Genomic DNA, 15,359 nt, shown 5'->3' with positions numbered 1-15,359 from the left:
TTCGTACTTTAGTTGATATGAAATTTGTATTTTTATATTTCTTACGCGCGCACAATTTAAAGCGTGATATTATAGCGTTGTTCGTCTAACGAAAGTGTAGTATATTTCATTATTTGGTTATATTCGTAAAAGTCTCAGAAATAGAAACGAAATCTTTTTGCAATGGTTTATTTAAACAATAGTCCACAGAAAATGTCACAGTTTTCTCTTCTAATAAAACTAGTGAAAACAACGCTTGTGACAAGAAGAATCGCTGTCAAAAATTGTCTTAGCTTCGAGTATTATCAGCATGAAATAAATAATGAAATAAACATTTGAGCTTTAATTCAGCCTGTTACCCAAATTGAAAGCCGTTTCCTCAATGGCCAAGTGTATGTAACCTAATTGGTGCCGGGTTTTTTGCCGACAGAGGATTGTTAGTTCGGTAATATTCAACAAATTTGTTTGGAAACTCTATTTAAGTTGTTTAATAGCTTTCGCAACTCGCATTATTATCCAGTTTCGTTCTGTCCGAGTTCAGTCCCTCCTTAGTCATTCTCTGATAAATGTTTTAAGCTCGAGAAAGGAAATATATTTCATTATCACCTCAGTCTTTTAAACGCTACTTGAAAACGCATATACTTGGATGGATTTATGCACGCATATCTCTAATAATGTATGCAATATATACATATGTATGATAGTTAACAAAAATAAATGTTTTGAGTGGGGAACTTTTGCTATTAACTTGTGGGAATCAAAACCAGGGAAATAAGGATTAAAACTGCAGACACATAAGTTTTGTTAAAAAAGGAAAATCAGAAAGTGTAGTACATATATGGGAGTTGGGGTAATATCGACTCAATTTTACCATTTTTCCCAATACCACACACTATTGACAAGCCACATACTAAAAAACCAGTCATATGGAGTAAAGTTGACTGTATGTTCGAAAATCCAGATATTAATTTTATTTGGGCTCGGTCATGATTTCGCCCAATTTTATCTATTTTAGACACAAAAAATATACTGTCATGAGTAAAATATGTTCTGTAAATTTCATTGAGACAACTCAAATCTTGGCTTATATACTACTGATCAAATTGAAAGGTGAATTTTTAATTTATAGTTTGCGTGTTTTTCGAATAGATAATTTTTTTTTCTGTGAGTTGGTAGTATTGTTAGTGGCATCTAAGTTAAATATAACGCCAAAATATTCATTAGTGTTTGAGATACGCGTCGTTTTGTCAGGCTTTAAAAGAAAGAATTCTTCGATTATTACTATGTCTGAGTTTATTGAACAAAGAACTGCGATAGCTCACTATTTTTGGTTTTTCGTGATCATTTCGCCACATTCTCAACTAATATCGTGCCGCAACCACCGCATTCGCCTGATTTACCTTCGTGTTACTTCCGGCTATTCAGCAAATTCACATGACCACTCCGAGGACACCGTTTTGACTCAATTGAGGATATGAAAGCTGAATCGAAGAAAGCTCTGATGGCCATCACGACGGAGGATTTTTCCAAGTGCTATGATAACAGGAAAATCCGTTGGCATAGGAGTATTGAAGCGGGAAGCGTTTACTTTGAAGGGGAAGAAATGTACAAAACTGACCTTTCAATTTGATCCCAGTAGTAATATAAAGAATCGTTAGTAAATAAAAAATTCGCTTCTTCTATAAAAGTAATATTTGTAATTAGGAACATTTGTAGGTTGCATAAATCTTTTAATTAAACTTTTCAAATGAAGTGAGTTGTGTGCGAGTTACCGCAGCTCACAGATGGCATAAGCCTTCTTCGTGCACTCATGATCATTCATAAGGAAAGTGTTATTAATGGCCCAAAGAAGTACACAATCATCACTTTTGCCGTAATCATTTGGCTCACCGCCTGGCCATTTCGCATAAGGCATTGGGCGATCATCTGTGAATGACACAAATTCTCCCTCCTTCGCCAAATCGGTGATGCCAAGCCAAAACTTTTTTCCAACATGACCTTCGTTCGTGGTTAAATAGAAATTCAGCGCATTCATCTCGGCTTCCGACTCGATTACGGCCAAATCACTATCAAGGAAGTGACAATAAAACGCAGCATCGAACCAGTTCATCTGTTATTGAGAAGCTTGAATTATTAAACTGTAACGTAATTATTGAAGCTAATTCACCGCCACAGTAGTGTTTATTAGATAATAGATATTTGCGGTCGATCTTTGTGAAAGGTTTTGTCTCATTCTCATCTGCAATTTAGCAAAAATAAAATTGGAACTAGAAAAATAAAATACTATATTTGTATATAATTATAATAAAATGACTCACCGTTATCAGTAAGTTTAAATGGTAATACCCGCGTAACGCACAAAATTACAATACAATATTTCAATAACATCGTATTTGGTGGCAATCGCAACCGACACTGAAGAATGTGGCGCGAAAAAATGTGATTATAGAGTGGAATGCCCAATTAATATATGTATATGTGTATGTTTACATACATATATTTGTTCCAATTTTTGCTGATACCAGGGGCGGATCCAGAATATAATTTTGGGGGGAACGGTCGAGGGGAGAACTATATAATTTTGTACTTAGAACTCAAAGTCCTTTTTTTTGGGCGGAGTGTCACATATGATGCAAATAATGTATAATTTTTAACTTTAGGGATCCGCATCTGGCTGATACACAGTATATATTTTCATATTTTTGTACACGCGCATAATTTGTAGCATTGTATATTATAACTTTGTTCTTGTACAATTGTGTAATTACATTGCAGTCTTCGTATAATCCCCAGAAAACGCTACTCTTCTTTTGTATATTTCAAGCAATATATATTTTTAGTGGATCTAGTCAATCATACACTTATCATAGGGAGAGTCTACATCAAAAGTGGTCCTATTAAACGATTCCAATTATATCAAAATATTATATGTATGTACTTCGGTGAAGTAAGCATTTTAATTTGTTCGGTTGTTTATCAATTTTGTCTGGTTCTGCCCGATGCCCAGTGAGTAGCAATAAAATACCGTAATGGTCAAGAATGTAACGGGTGATCCAAGAGGAGATACTTTTTTCAATAGCCTTTATTTGACAGATCACGCATGAGTCGCGCAAAACTGTCAGGTTATTTTTGTTTAGTATTGTTTGGCAATTCATCAAGGAAAATCTCACGCCTGAACAATGTTTACAAATCGTTCAACTTTATTAAGAAAATTCACGTTCTGTAAAGAATGTGTTTCGCGCGCGTCGCTCAAAGTATGGTCAGTACAATCGGCCTACTGAACGTACTATTCCCAACACCATTACCCATGTTGAGAGCCAGCATTTATTATTGGATAATAGCTGACCGAATAGGTCACGTCCAGCACGCAGTGAAAAAAATATAGCAGCCGTAGCTGAGAGTATACACGAAAACCGTGCAGAGTCGATTCGGGGCCGTTTGCAGTAACTCGTACCGACGTATGGAACGACTTGGCGCAATGGCTACAATGGCCTTGTAAACAAGCGAAACTGCCGCATTTGAGATGAAGAGCAACCTGAAGAGATTCAAGAGCTGGCATTTCGTCCAGAAAAAAACAACGGTTTGATGAGGCTTGTGCAACGGTGGAATCATCAGTCTATATTTCTTCCATGAATAAAGCCGGGGAAAACATATCGGTCAATCGCCATTGACCGTTATGGCACCATGATAACCGACTATTTGATGCCTAAAATTGCAGCTCGGTTTCAACCAGATGGCGCCACTTGCGATTCATCGCATCAATCAATGGATTTATTGTGATAAAACTTCGGTTAGCAGATAGTAGGAGGTTTGGGCTGGTCGACTGGCCATCAAGATCGTGTGATATCACACAGTTGAAGTTTTTGCTGTGGCGATATGTAAAGTTTAAAGTCTATGCGGACAATCCCACTTCGATTCAGATTTTGAAGCAAAACATCAAGCGTGTCATGCGCCATTTCGACTGGTAAATGCTCGAACGAGTCATCTTGCACTCAACGGATGCTACCATTTGAAAGAAGGAATCTCGAAGTGGGTCACCCTTTAAAATAAGTCGAATTATCGCGGCTGCGTTTGAAGGTTATCAGTTTCACAGCTTATCAAACTGACAGTTGAACTGCACGTCTAAGTAAAATTGTACCAGCTTGATTTTGAGCAATTGGGTACTTTTCTGAAATGAAATAAATACGAGTACATATATTGTATATTATTAGAAATCGATTTTCAGAGAGCTAAAAAAACAGAACAATCTCGTTTAATTTTCGGGATTATATAAATTTCTTCGTCAGTTTATAAGATACGCAAATGAAACTACCTACATACTAGGTGCGGTTTAGCATCCTACTGATCATTTTAACATAAACTACTTTATATAAGAAACGGATAACCTTATACTATACTTCCTTTACTTGTTATGATAATTGCGGTATATTGCTTGGTGGGTTTATATCTTTTTATATTTTTTATGGATATTTGAGTAAAATAGAACAGTTAGGAACTCTAGGACTTACCTTCTATCTCTGCCTTAATAACGCCTCAGATGGTGCTAAAAGTTTTGTGAAAAAAAAACGCTTATTGGTGCCATCAAAAGCTTGATATTCCTTTTCTACGGTGGCCGCCATTAGAAAGAAGCTTTTTATGTTGATCAAATGTGAGGTCAAACTCAGGCTCCATAGGTGTAACGTGTTAATATTTTTCCACTGTCAATGCCTGCTCGAATATAAAGCGCTCAAAAATTTTAATTTTACTGAGAAACGTGCCTAACCAAAACGGCATAAACAATTCCCGAAATACAAATGTGAGAACAAGTTTGAGTTGACAATGGTGGTGATTCGTGAACTTGAGAGTATAATCATAAGTCAAGTAGTTCACTGCCGATCACCAGTACATACCACATATTTACATACATACATGTCTTCAATTTGAGCACATTAATGAATTTCCGTAGTCGCTTTGTCGCCATTTGTGGCAACTTGCCTCATGCTCATTTAATGTGACGCTGGTCGGTTGGTGTGACATTGATTATGCCTGTGGCTACGGACATTTGCTTTAATGCCACGCTGACAGTTGCTTCATTTGTCAACACCCGCACATACATCTCTGTACACACAAGCTTCTAAAGAAACGAAATTTCACAACAGATTTGTCACCCTTTTGTTGCACAAAGCCTTTATAACAGTTGTCCAAACGCCGGGTCCGTTTTCTTGTCTGTCTCGCATCCTGTTGGGTCATTATTTGTTGTTCAAAGCCGCTTTCTCGGTTCTCTTTCTCTGGTATTTTCAAGTTTTTCATTATTTTATATGCCGAAGTGTAAAAAAACAAAAACAAAAATCACCAAAACAAAACTAAACACAACGCGATTTTCTTTACTTTGTCTCAGCTCCGCCGTTTGGCTCAAGCGTTCGATCATTCCCAGACGCCATTTTACTCGAAATAGAATTTTAATTAAAAAACATCCCTGCAAAGGCATATTTATTTGCTGCAACGTTGGTGGGCAGTGCGTTGGAGAAAGGACTATTTGTTTTGCCATAAAAATACGTAGAATCTCGCAGACAATCAATTTTAAGTTTCACTTATCTGGTTTGAGTGCACCATTTTAAAGAGGAAAAAAGTAGTGGAAAGAATTTACATTTGCCCAAATTGCTTGCAATCTGCTAACGGCGCGCACAACATTGACTTGGGGTTGAACGTGATTTTTAATTAAAAGCCGAACATTTTAAGTGCTATTATTTACATGTAAACTTTTTCAATCAAAATCGAAAGGAAAATGTGTGCTCCCATCTCTGCCGTGTCTTGGTGTCTGTATATACATACATAAGTACATATTTTCGCACAGATTTTTGGTATCAATAAATGCTATTAAAAGCAGACACTAATGCGCTCTCAACTGTTCACTTTAGTTTGCAATGGATCACTGAAAGAGTGCTTAAAGCGAATGTTTCGGCGGTTGTCTTAGTTAGCAAGCATTATAGAGCACGACGAGTATGTGAAATGTATCATCTGGCATCTGGTCCGCTATTGACCAGCGAATTATTGAATTCATCAGTTTCATCCAGTCTAACTCATTGCATGCCTCATAATTCACTTGTATGTACGTGTATTGGCTTAATGTCGAGGGTAACCTACAGAGCCTTTGTTGACATAGTTTTCAATACATCCTTTATCCCCAGCAAGCAGGCCTGTTCACCTGTGCCAGGGCCACTTTGTTCCATAATGCCATTGCACCATATGTTATTATGGGATGGACAACACTTGTGTAGAGCCAATATATAGTATCATGTGGAGTTGGAAACCATATTTTGGAGCAATGGCTCTTTTGCAGGAGTTCCAGTTTCGAAGGACTTTGGAAGCCCTGCACTCAATGTACTCTCTCCAGCTTCTTCTTCTTCTTTACTGGAGGAGACGCCGCTTACGCGGTAATAGCCGAGTTAACAACATCGCACCAATTTGCGCCAATTGGAGGAACCAAACGAGATCAGGTCCTTCTCCACCTGTTTTTTCCAACGGAGTGGAGGTCTTTCGCTTCCTCTGCTTTCCCCGGCGGGTACTACGTCGAATACTTTCTGATTTGGAGTATTTTCGTCTATTCGGACGACATGGCCTAACCAGCGTAGCCAAGGTCGTAGATTTTGGGGTCTCCCTTTTTGTGAATTAAATTTCAATCGTCGGTCTTGCATTTGTCTGACCATGTTCTATAAAGATGCTAATGCATGCTCCTTATCACTTCTTCGGCGCCGCATTTGAATTGCTCGACCGGCAATTCATCAGCCCCGCCGTTATTCTTCAGACGGATAATTGCTATTCGAACTTCTTTATGGTCGGGCAATGGTACGTCTGCTCTATCGTCATCGATTGAGGAATCGGATTCGCTTTCTCCCGGCATTATATCGTCCTTCCATCGGGGCGTGGTCATAAATCAGCGATATGTTGAAAAACTTCACTTTCATGCGGATTGTGGCTAGACATTCATCCACCGAGTTGAATACCAGGACTTGGCGACGGAGTTTCTCTCCCACCACGAATCCTACACCGAATTTGCGCTCCTTTATATGGCCACTGTAGTGAATGCCACAAGAACGTACTCGTCTCAGTTCGTGTCCTGTCCATTCCACTTCTTGGTCGACGGTGATGTCAGCATTTATTTTAACGAGGACATCAACCAGCTGGGCAGAAGCACCTTCCCATTTAAGGGCCCGGACATTCCAAGTTCTTGCCCTTAAATCATAGTCCTTATTATGTTTGCTGTGATCGTCATCAAAATGGAGGTTTCTCTTCCGAGGCTGTTGTTTCATTTTCATTGGGGCTCTTTTTACGTAGCAAGCGCAGAATCCTGAGAAGGGATGTTTCGCCTTCACTCTTTAGCTCGCCTTCAAATTGATGTTCCTTGGCTTCCCAAAGGATACTTGGTCTAAGACCGGAAGTCGTGAGCTGTTTTAGCCATATGAAATAAATCATTTCTGACCAAGTTTATGGAGCTTAGAGAACTTTCCTCACTTAAGTGAACTTCTACACATGACTTCATTTTCCAGCTTTGTAAATTTTATAGTGGAAATATAGCTGGCAAATAGCTAAAAGACGAACTTTTCTTAGAAGGTTATACCTGCTTAACTATTAATGTGCGTGGAATAGCTCAAACTGTCGGGAATTGTGTAAGACATTTTGAGAGTTATTGTTCTATAACCAATTACCTAATCGGCAAAGCTCAAATCGAAGAGAGTAGTGTGAGAGAACTCTTCGACACCAAGCCGAATATCTTTGCTAGAACTAAAAACGGAGGGAGTAATATAAGAAGATTCAAAGTCTCCGAAACTCAGCTCTGTGAGTTGTGGTTCCCACACTGATTGCCTAACAGATGGCTTCGTATTCGACAACTCGAGCATTATAACTGATACAGGAACAATATATTTTACCCATGGTACCTCAGGCTGTTTATTTAAAACTTGCAAAAATCGGTTCTTAAACCGAATATGATTATTTTCACCGGTGCGTCTGCTTAACTTTAGAAAATATTTTTCGAACAACAAATACAATTTTTTTTCAGAACTTTAATATTTTGCTAAGTGACAAAGATGTTAAGCAGAATACTATTGGTTATTATGTCTATATAAAAATTATACTAATATTTATTCGCCCAAATCTTTACGCGACTATATTGTAAAGTGATTCCACACGTGCTTGCTTGTATGTTTGTTTCAGCCTTATATTCCCGTGGACATTGTATTATTCACAAGTCAATGATCACCGCTGAACGCTTGCCCACTGACCATTAGCTTTCCAATGTTTAGCACACGGTTTATGGTTTTCACCGTTAAACCGGACCAGCTAATGAACGTGGTGAGCAGCTGGTGGTGGGGTTGGTGCCAAATGTCGCGCCATCATCCCTATAATTATCGCTTACAGCGCTGCACAGCCACCGGCTGGTGTTTAAGCTGCGGTAATGTGGGCAAATCGCTTAATTTGTTGGTCGTCTGACTAAACTTGCCGCATTTGTTCTGACCAAGTGAACTTGGACCACACACATATGTACGTGTGAACGCGCTGGCAACAATGTGAAATACTTCCGGTTGTACAACAACATTGAACACTCACTGCAATTTGCTAATTGTATACTTGATTATTTCATAATTAGTAGTCAAGTGCGGGAATTGGGTAACTCGCTCTACGATGGATCTTGGTTTTAAGCCACAGTCAGTGGCATAGCTGAAAATATTGATTATTTTAACACAAATATATTAAAACTTCGCCTTACCATTGAATCTGTATTTAGTAGTCAAGCCTTTATTAATTTGAAAGAGATATTTATGTGACGTAACAATAGCGATACTCGAAGAGAGTAAAGGAGATTTGTTAGTAGAGGAAAACTGTAGAAGAAAGTGTAGAGAAAAAGTAAGTCGTTTGCCACTGAGATTAATTGAACGACATGTAGAGTGGGTCTCTCGCAACATATTGTCCAAAGTATAATAGTTTTGTACAACTAACGGCTATTTTCATCACAAAAATCTAATCGAAATAGAAGTGAAGTTATGTCTGTTTTTCTGTGTGGCCGAGCGAGGACTTGAGTAAAAATTGACATATCTTGTTGATATATTCCCCCCAGAGGTCTTGTATTGCAATTTCGTGTAACAGAACCACTGCCACGTCTGCAAAACACTTTTAAATTAAAATCTGTACAGTGAGAGAGATTTTTTCAAGTTGTTAGAAACGAGATTTTAATTTTTCTATTTGATAAGAAAAACAATTGAAATCGGTAAGACGAAGAACCTTTGCGTTACAATTAAGAGCTCATACATGCAGAGACTTGCTTAGAGGTATCTAAGAGCCTCTTTTCATGCTCTAATGTAAGGAGTATTTAAAGACTTACCTCAACTCTGTAAAGCTAGAGAATCCAATACTTCATAGATTACCGCAAAACCCCTTTGTTATAATCTGGAAAAGATAGTTCTCGGCCTTGTTGTGGTTATTACTGCTGAAGCTCAACTTAGTTTTGATATTTGTAGATCAATATTCTAGAAACCGTTTTCTTCACGACTGATCACGAATTTCATCATAACCATTCGGAATTCCAGCCATTTTTTCTCCAATTTGATCCTACGGGTATAGTGCTTGGAACCACTTAACTCGTAGTCTGACTTTTTTCTTTAGGATTTTTTATATACTAAACGGAAATTAATATAGATGTGGCATCCGATGTCATTTGCGCTATATAAAAAATGTTTCCACAACATCTATAATATCTATATCTGTATATAATACTTAATACTTCAAAAAAAAAAAAAAAATGGCCACTGACGTATCTCTTTACTATAATCCTTTGTATTAAGTTAGAATTTTTGTTAGATATAGTTATTATAATTTGTTTAATGACATATTGTGGGCGAGGCAACAAGTCGATTTTGCCCATCTGCAGTACGTGTATGATCAAAAGGCCATGAAATATGTAACAATCTTTATTTTGTGAAGATATCTCAAATTTTATTCTGGTTATCAACCACAAATGTGGACCAAGAGAAGGTGAGCTACGTAGACATCGGGAAATTCGTATTCGTCTTGTCATCATTACCACTTTGATATATATAACTTAATATTTATGTATCTCGTTCAAGGATGGATTGAATTAAGTTTCAGGTATTACAAACAATCTTTGAGTAAACAAAACTATTTCTGTTCTTACGAGCATTTAAAAATATCTGAGATATCACCTGAGTCATTATCAAATAATAGCCGATGTAAAACCTTTACTTTTCTTATCAAACTGTTTAAGTTTTTCTTCACAAATCTATTTATATGAACTCAGTGCGCTTCTTCCATAAATTATTTCTAATTTGATATCCAGTTTAGATGCACTACAATTGACTATACCTTTCAGGCACTCATTTACTATAATTGTTCAACGCTAGAGCCAATGGTAAGCGTTTCACAATAATAAACTTTGAATTGGCGGAAATTTGCCGTTTCGTGCATTTCGAGTGCGCGATTGATGGAAATATTTAGTAGCTAAAAGCACAATATCAATACGAAAATATATTCATCGCTCTTATGTACTATATATAGAAATATACCTCTGTCTAATATTTGGCCGCCAAATGTATTTCGGCAGAAATATCCTTAACGAAAAGCGGTCTATGTGTGGGCTGCTCTCCTATGTGTGATTCACTTCCACTTTTAGCGGTATGACTCTTATATCGAAAGTGTTGTCCGATAAGTATACCCTCCCGTGGCGCCATTATCATAATAAATTGTATGTTACACTCTCAATGACAGCTACGATCAAAAGTTCAGCTAAATCGGACTCCTAGTTTGACCATGTGTGGAATTTTAGAAAAATCATAAAAGCAGTATCGGTTACAGTTTCGATTTTGGCCTTTGGATAATAAATCACGCATTGAAATGAATGATTGCTCTAAGCCATGAAGAATTACGCGACAATTGTTTTTGTATTGTCTCAGACTGCCTTATGAAAATGCGCAAGATAGTTGAGGCAGTAAGCACCATTTAGCAAAGTAAAAACGCTCCTCCACCGAGGCGAGGTTATGTAATCATATGGTCTCGTGTAACTTCTTTTCGTTTCCAGTCCTTCAAAATTTTCTTTCCGGGAAGTTTTAGTCGTTAGAAATCTGTCGAGTTGACAGTCTTTGGTTGGATAAAAATCCAGATCCATTCCGGCTACGTAGACCCGACTGTTACGACTGTGTTAACAGGGGAAATTATAGTCGAATGAGGCGGTTATCCCAGCCATAAAGCAATACTTTGCAGACCACCAAAAAAGTGACACAGCACTTTGAAGAATTGTTGAGTTAAGTGTACCGAGCAAAAGGAAATAATGTTGAGAAATATTTTTCCAAAATTTTTGTTTTTCGTGGGTTAACTTTTTATCGGACGGCGTTCGTATGTTACTGTTATGTGGGTATCGTTGTGGTAAAATAGAGACTATTCATTACATTGGTGGAAAGTTTTGATATCATGTTCATAAAACCATAATTCCTCACCTGTAATGATGAGATTGATGAAATAGCTGTTTGGTGCCAATTGGAGACTCCTAGCAAAGCCTGGTCCTTCTCCACTTAGTCTTTCCAACAAAGTGGAGATCTTCCTCTGCTTGCCCCGAGGGGTACTGAGTCGAATACTCTTAGAACTGAAGTGTTTTCATCCATTCGGACATCATGGTCTAACTAGCGTAGCCGCTGTCTCTTAATTTGCTTAACTATGTCATTGTGGTCGCATATCTCGGTCATCGTTCCATCGAATGCAATATTCACCGTTGCCAATGCGCAATCTTCCGCAGAACCTTTCTCTCGAAAATTCGTAACGTCGACTTATCAGATGTTGTCATCGTCCGATTTGGTATTTGTTCGTCTAGAGGCACTTTACTTCTCAATTGCCTACTCAGTCCGAAGTAGCACCTGTTCTTAATACCAGTTCTTGATTGGATTTGTTGTTAGTTTTAGAGGAAAGAGGTTAGAGGAAATATTTTGCGTAGCTTTGTAACTTTTCACACTTTAAGCTCACAAAGCTCACAGATGTTATAGGTCGTTCGATACGCTAGGCTCTTCTGTTTGTTAACTTTGTTATATTCAACAACTCACTGAAGACTCACTGAAGAAAAATATTTTTTTAAAACAAAATCCCTTAATATTACTATGTATCCTCAAAATTTCACACTTGTCTCACCTCATCGAGGTTGGGGGTGATTTTATAGCAAGAAATACTGTTATGCGTAAGATGCACAGACATTCCCACACTTGCGTTCGCATTCCGCCAGCGAGGTGCCAACGAAACCGTTAAAAGCTAAACTCAGCTCAAAATTCTGGCCGCGAAAGCACAGCAAATAGCAGTTAAAATAAGTACCTACTTCAATTGCATGCCCAGAATTGAGGAACACACACACATATTGTTGCAGTATATGCTACCCTGTCTGCCTACACATGCGTTTTTGACTGCCAAGCAATCCTCTTCCCCCACCCTACTTATTTGATGTGTGTATTATGTGTCTGTGTTGGGTATCCGACTCGTCACTTGCGCCGCCTAACAGGTAAATGCAGTTATGCGCTGTTTGCGAACTTCAGTGCAACACATCGCTCAAATTATTGGCTTTAAAGTGGCAACACTGATTTACTCATTCACATGTCAGCTTTTGACAGTTGCTACTCGTAACTGACTGACTAACTGTCGGCTTGTACATTTGCACCTTACTCTACCCCTTCCATATTTCCTGCGCGCTTACAACGCTGTTTGTTAATATTCGAACGTCAACTTTGCACGACAAGCTTTGCGCTGGATTTGGTTGCATTGCTTCCGTTCGCTCGAAGGTTGTTGGCAAAATAGCTGAGGCACTGCACCTTGATCGAAACATATACTATATACCATAAGTACATGTGAGGGTGTATGCGTGTGTGTGTTTGAACAGGTGGCAGCGGTGTGGTTGGCTGCTCAGTCGCGCAAAAGTAATTGAGCTTCATAATTGCTAAAAACAGCTTGTGTGGCATCTAATAAACTTAGAGTTTGACTTGGAAATTATGTTGTCGAATGTCGAAAGTTACTTTGCTTAGCTCTCGTGAAAGTGATATGTTAATTTTTGCACTTCAAATGCATATCGTACAAAGTTTTTCAGTTTTCTTGCATGTTACTTTAATAGGCTTCAGAAAATTTAAAGTTTTATAGCAGAAAATTCGATTTAGAAATTATTTATTTATTTATTTATAATAATTCATACAACAAAAGGAGTTTTATTATATAAATACATAAACGCAGCACTGGCTACGAGGCCTTCAGCCGCCTTGTAATTATAACTAGGTAAAAAATTATATTTGCTAAGGGTTAGTAAAGGTGTAAGTTGCTTAAATATGTTTTGACAAATCGTTGGTTTTTAAGAATCTATAAACAATCATAACATTTTTTTCTGAAGGTTCACTTAGTATTTTTATGAGATCAATGTTGCCAGAGTTGTGGGTTGTTGAGTGAAGCATCGGACAGAGTGTGAGTAAGTGTTTGATAGAGGGAAAATGGATGGGCTTTTACCCGATAGTAAGTGGGCGTGTGTTATGATAGTGTGTCTAATCCTTAATCGAGTATATGTCTTCATTGCGCTAGTTGGAACTGTTGACGAGTAGATTATTCGATTTCTGACTAGGTTTATGCCCGCGTAGTGATGTTTAAATGTTTTCCATTCGCTTGCGTTTTTTTGATGCCTTTTGTGCTTAATAAGGTTAAAAATGTCTTGCTTGTATGAGGCATAGTATGTTAAGGCAGGAGTCCTGGCTACATTTTTCGCAGCGAGGTCCGCAAAGTGGTTGCCTGAAATACCAGCATGGCCAGGGATCCACATTACTTGGATTTTCTGAGGGGCACCAATGACCTCGTCCCTGATAACTTCTATTATGGGATTGCGATTGGAAGGAGACGTTATCGCAGACATACACGATTTGCTGTCTGTACAGATGAGGAACTTTCCTTTAGTCTTTTTTGCGTGATTAACTGCGTGAAGGATAGCAGATCCTTCAGCGGTAAATACAGAGCTCGTTGAGGGGAGAAGCCAATTGCAAATAATTTCTCCTGTGGCAGTGACAACTGCTAACGAAGTGGAATCGATGGACTTGGAGCCATCCGTAAACAATAGCTTCCAGCCATTATTTGTATAATTAGATTCCAGTTCAGCAAAGGTTTGTTGAAAGACTACGTTTGGTGTGTTTTGCTTGGACAAAAACAAAAGCTTATTCTGTAGGATTTTGTCATTGATCAGCCAGGGAGGATGTCGTGTGGTGGATTTGAATTTTGCGTTACGTAAAATATTATTTTCTTCAGCGAAACTTAAGCATCTCGAAATAGCCGATTGTATTCTTGGAATTTTCTTTTTTTCGTGGCATGGTTGATAGTTGTACTTAGTAATGGGTTGGTGTTCTCAGCCGTTTTCGCAAGAATTTGGAGCGAAGAATCTATAATTCTATCTTGAATAGTTGGTAAACCAGATTCAGCCATTATCGTTTTTATTGGCGAGGTTGGAAACGCCCGGAGACTTCGCCGTATTGCGCAGTGGTATGGTGCATTTAAAAGGTTGATACTGCTTTTGGAGCAATTGCCATAGATGGGGAGCCCATAATCTATTTTTGAAGTTAGCAAAGCTCTGACAACATTGACTAGTGTGTTCGGATGAATAAATGAATGCTTAGACGAGAGATGTTTAACAATATTTAATCGTGTCATTAACGAGTTTCTGACATATTTACAGTGAGCATTAAAATTATACTTAGAGTCAAAAATTAATCCTAGTAATTTCAGCTGTGTTTTACATTCGATGTTAGTTTGGTTGTGGGTAAGTGAAATACCGTTGCAATTTTGCTTCCTACATACATGAAGGATATGTGTTTTGTCTAAAGAAAGTGAAGCACCAGACTCCAGTGACCAAGTCTCAATTCTGGCGAGTATATTAGTAAATAAGGGTTGAGCTAAATTAACGTCAGAGACTTTTGTGTAGATTAGGACATCGTCAGCATATGTAGATCTGGTGCTCAACTCCTTTGTAATTTTTTATCATCCTACTAATATCATCGAAAGCAATGATAAAAAGGAAGGCTGAAAGAGGTGAGCCTTGCAGCGTACCATTAGAAAGCGGGAGTGTTGAAGAAAGAAAACCATTTACGTTGACTTTGAGTTTTCTGTTTGTGAGAAAGTTGGTAATAAAACGTATCATATTCTGACTATTTTCCATTTTCTAAGTTGTCGAATAATAATATGGGCTCCAATTTTGTCGAAAGCTCTGTGGAAGTCCAGAGATAGTACGGACACGTGGTTTTTGCTGGACAAAGCGTTAGTAATGAAGTAGTCAAGTTGGATTAAAGCGTCTAACGTGCCTTGACCTTTTTTGTAGGCGACTTGATTCGGTGATATGA

General features: G+C 38.1%; 1 non-coding gene across 1 annotated transcript; it reads right to left on the bottom strand.

Annotated features, from left to right (window-relative positions):
• Window positions 1–2,008: 2,008 nt before the first annotated feature.
• LOC105223474 (uncharacterized) lies at window positions 2,009–2,774 on the bottom strand. The gene is made up of 3 exons (XR_007423093.1): window positions 2,298–2,774; window positions 2,147–2,218; window positions 2,009–2,089 (listed from the first exon to the last, which is right to left on the bottom strand). It is a non-coding gene; the product is annotated as an uncharacterized LOC105223474 (transcript).
• Between the last annotated feature and the right edge of the window lie 12,585 nt (window positions 2,775–15,359).

Source organism: Bactrocera dorsalis, chromosome 1 (assembly GCF_023373825.1).
Source record: "Bactrocera dorsalis isolate Fly_Bdor chromosome 1, ASM2337382v1, whole genome shotgun sequence".
In the NCBI taxonomy this organism is placed as follows: domain Eukaryota; kingdom Metazoa; phylum Arthropoda; class Insecta; order Diptera; family Tephritidae; genus Bactrocera; species Bactrocera dorsalis.
This window is presented reverse-complemented; position numbering and strand designations above follow the sequence as displayed.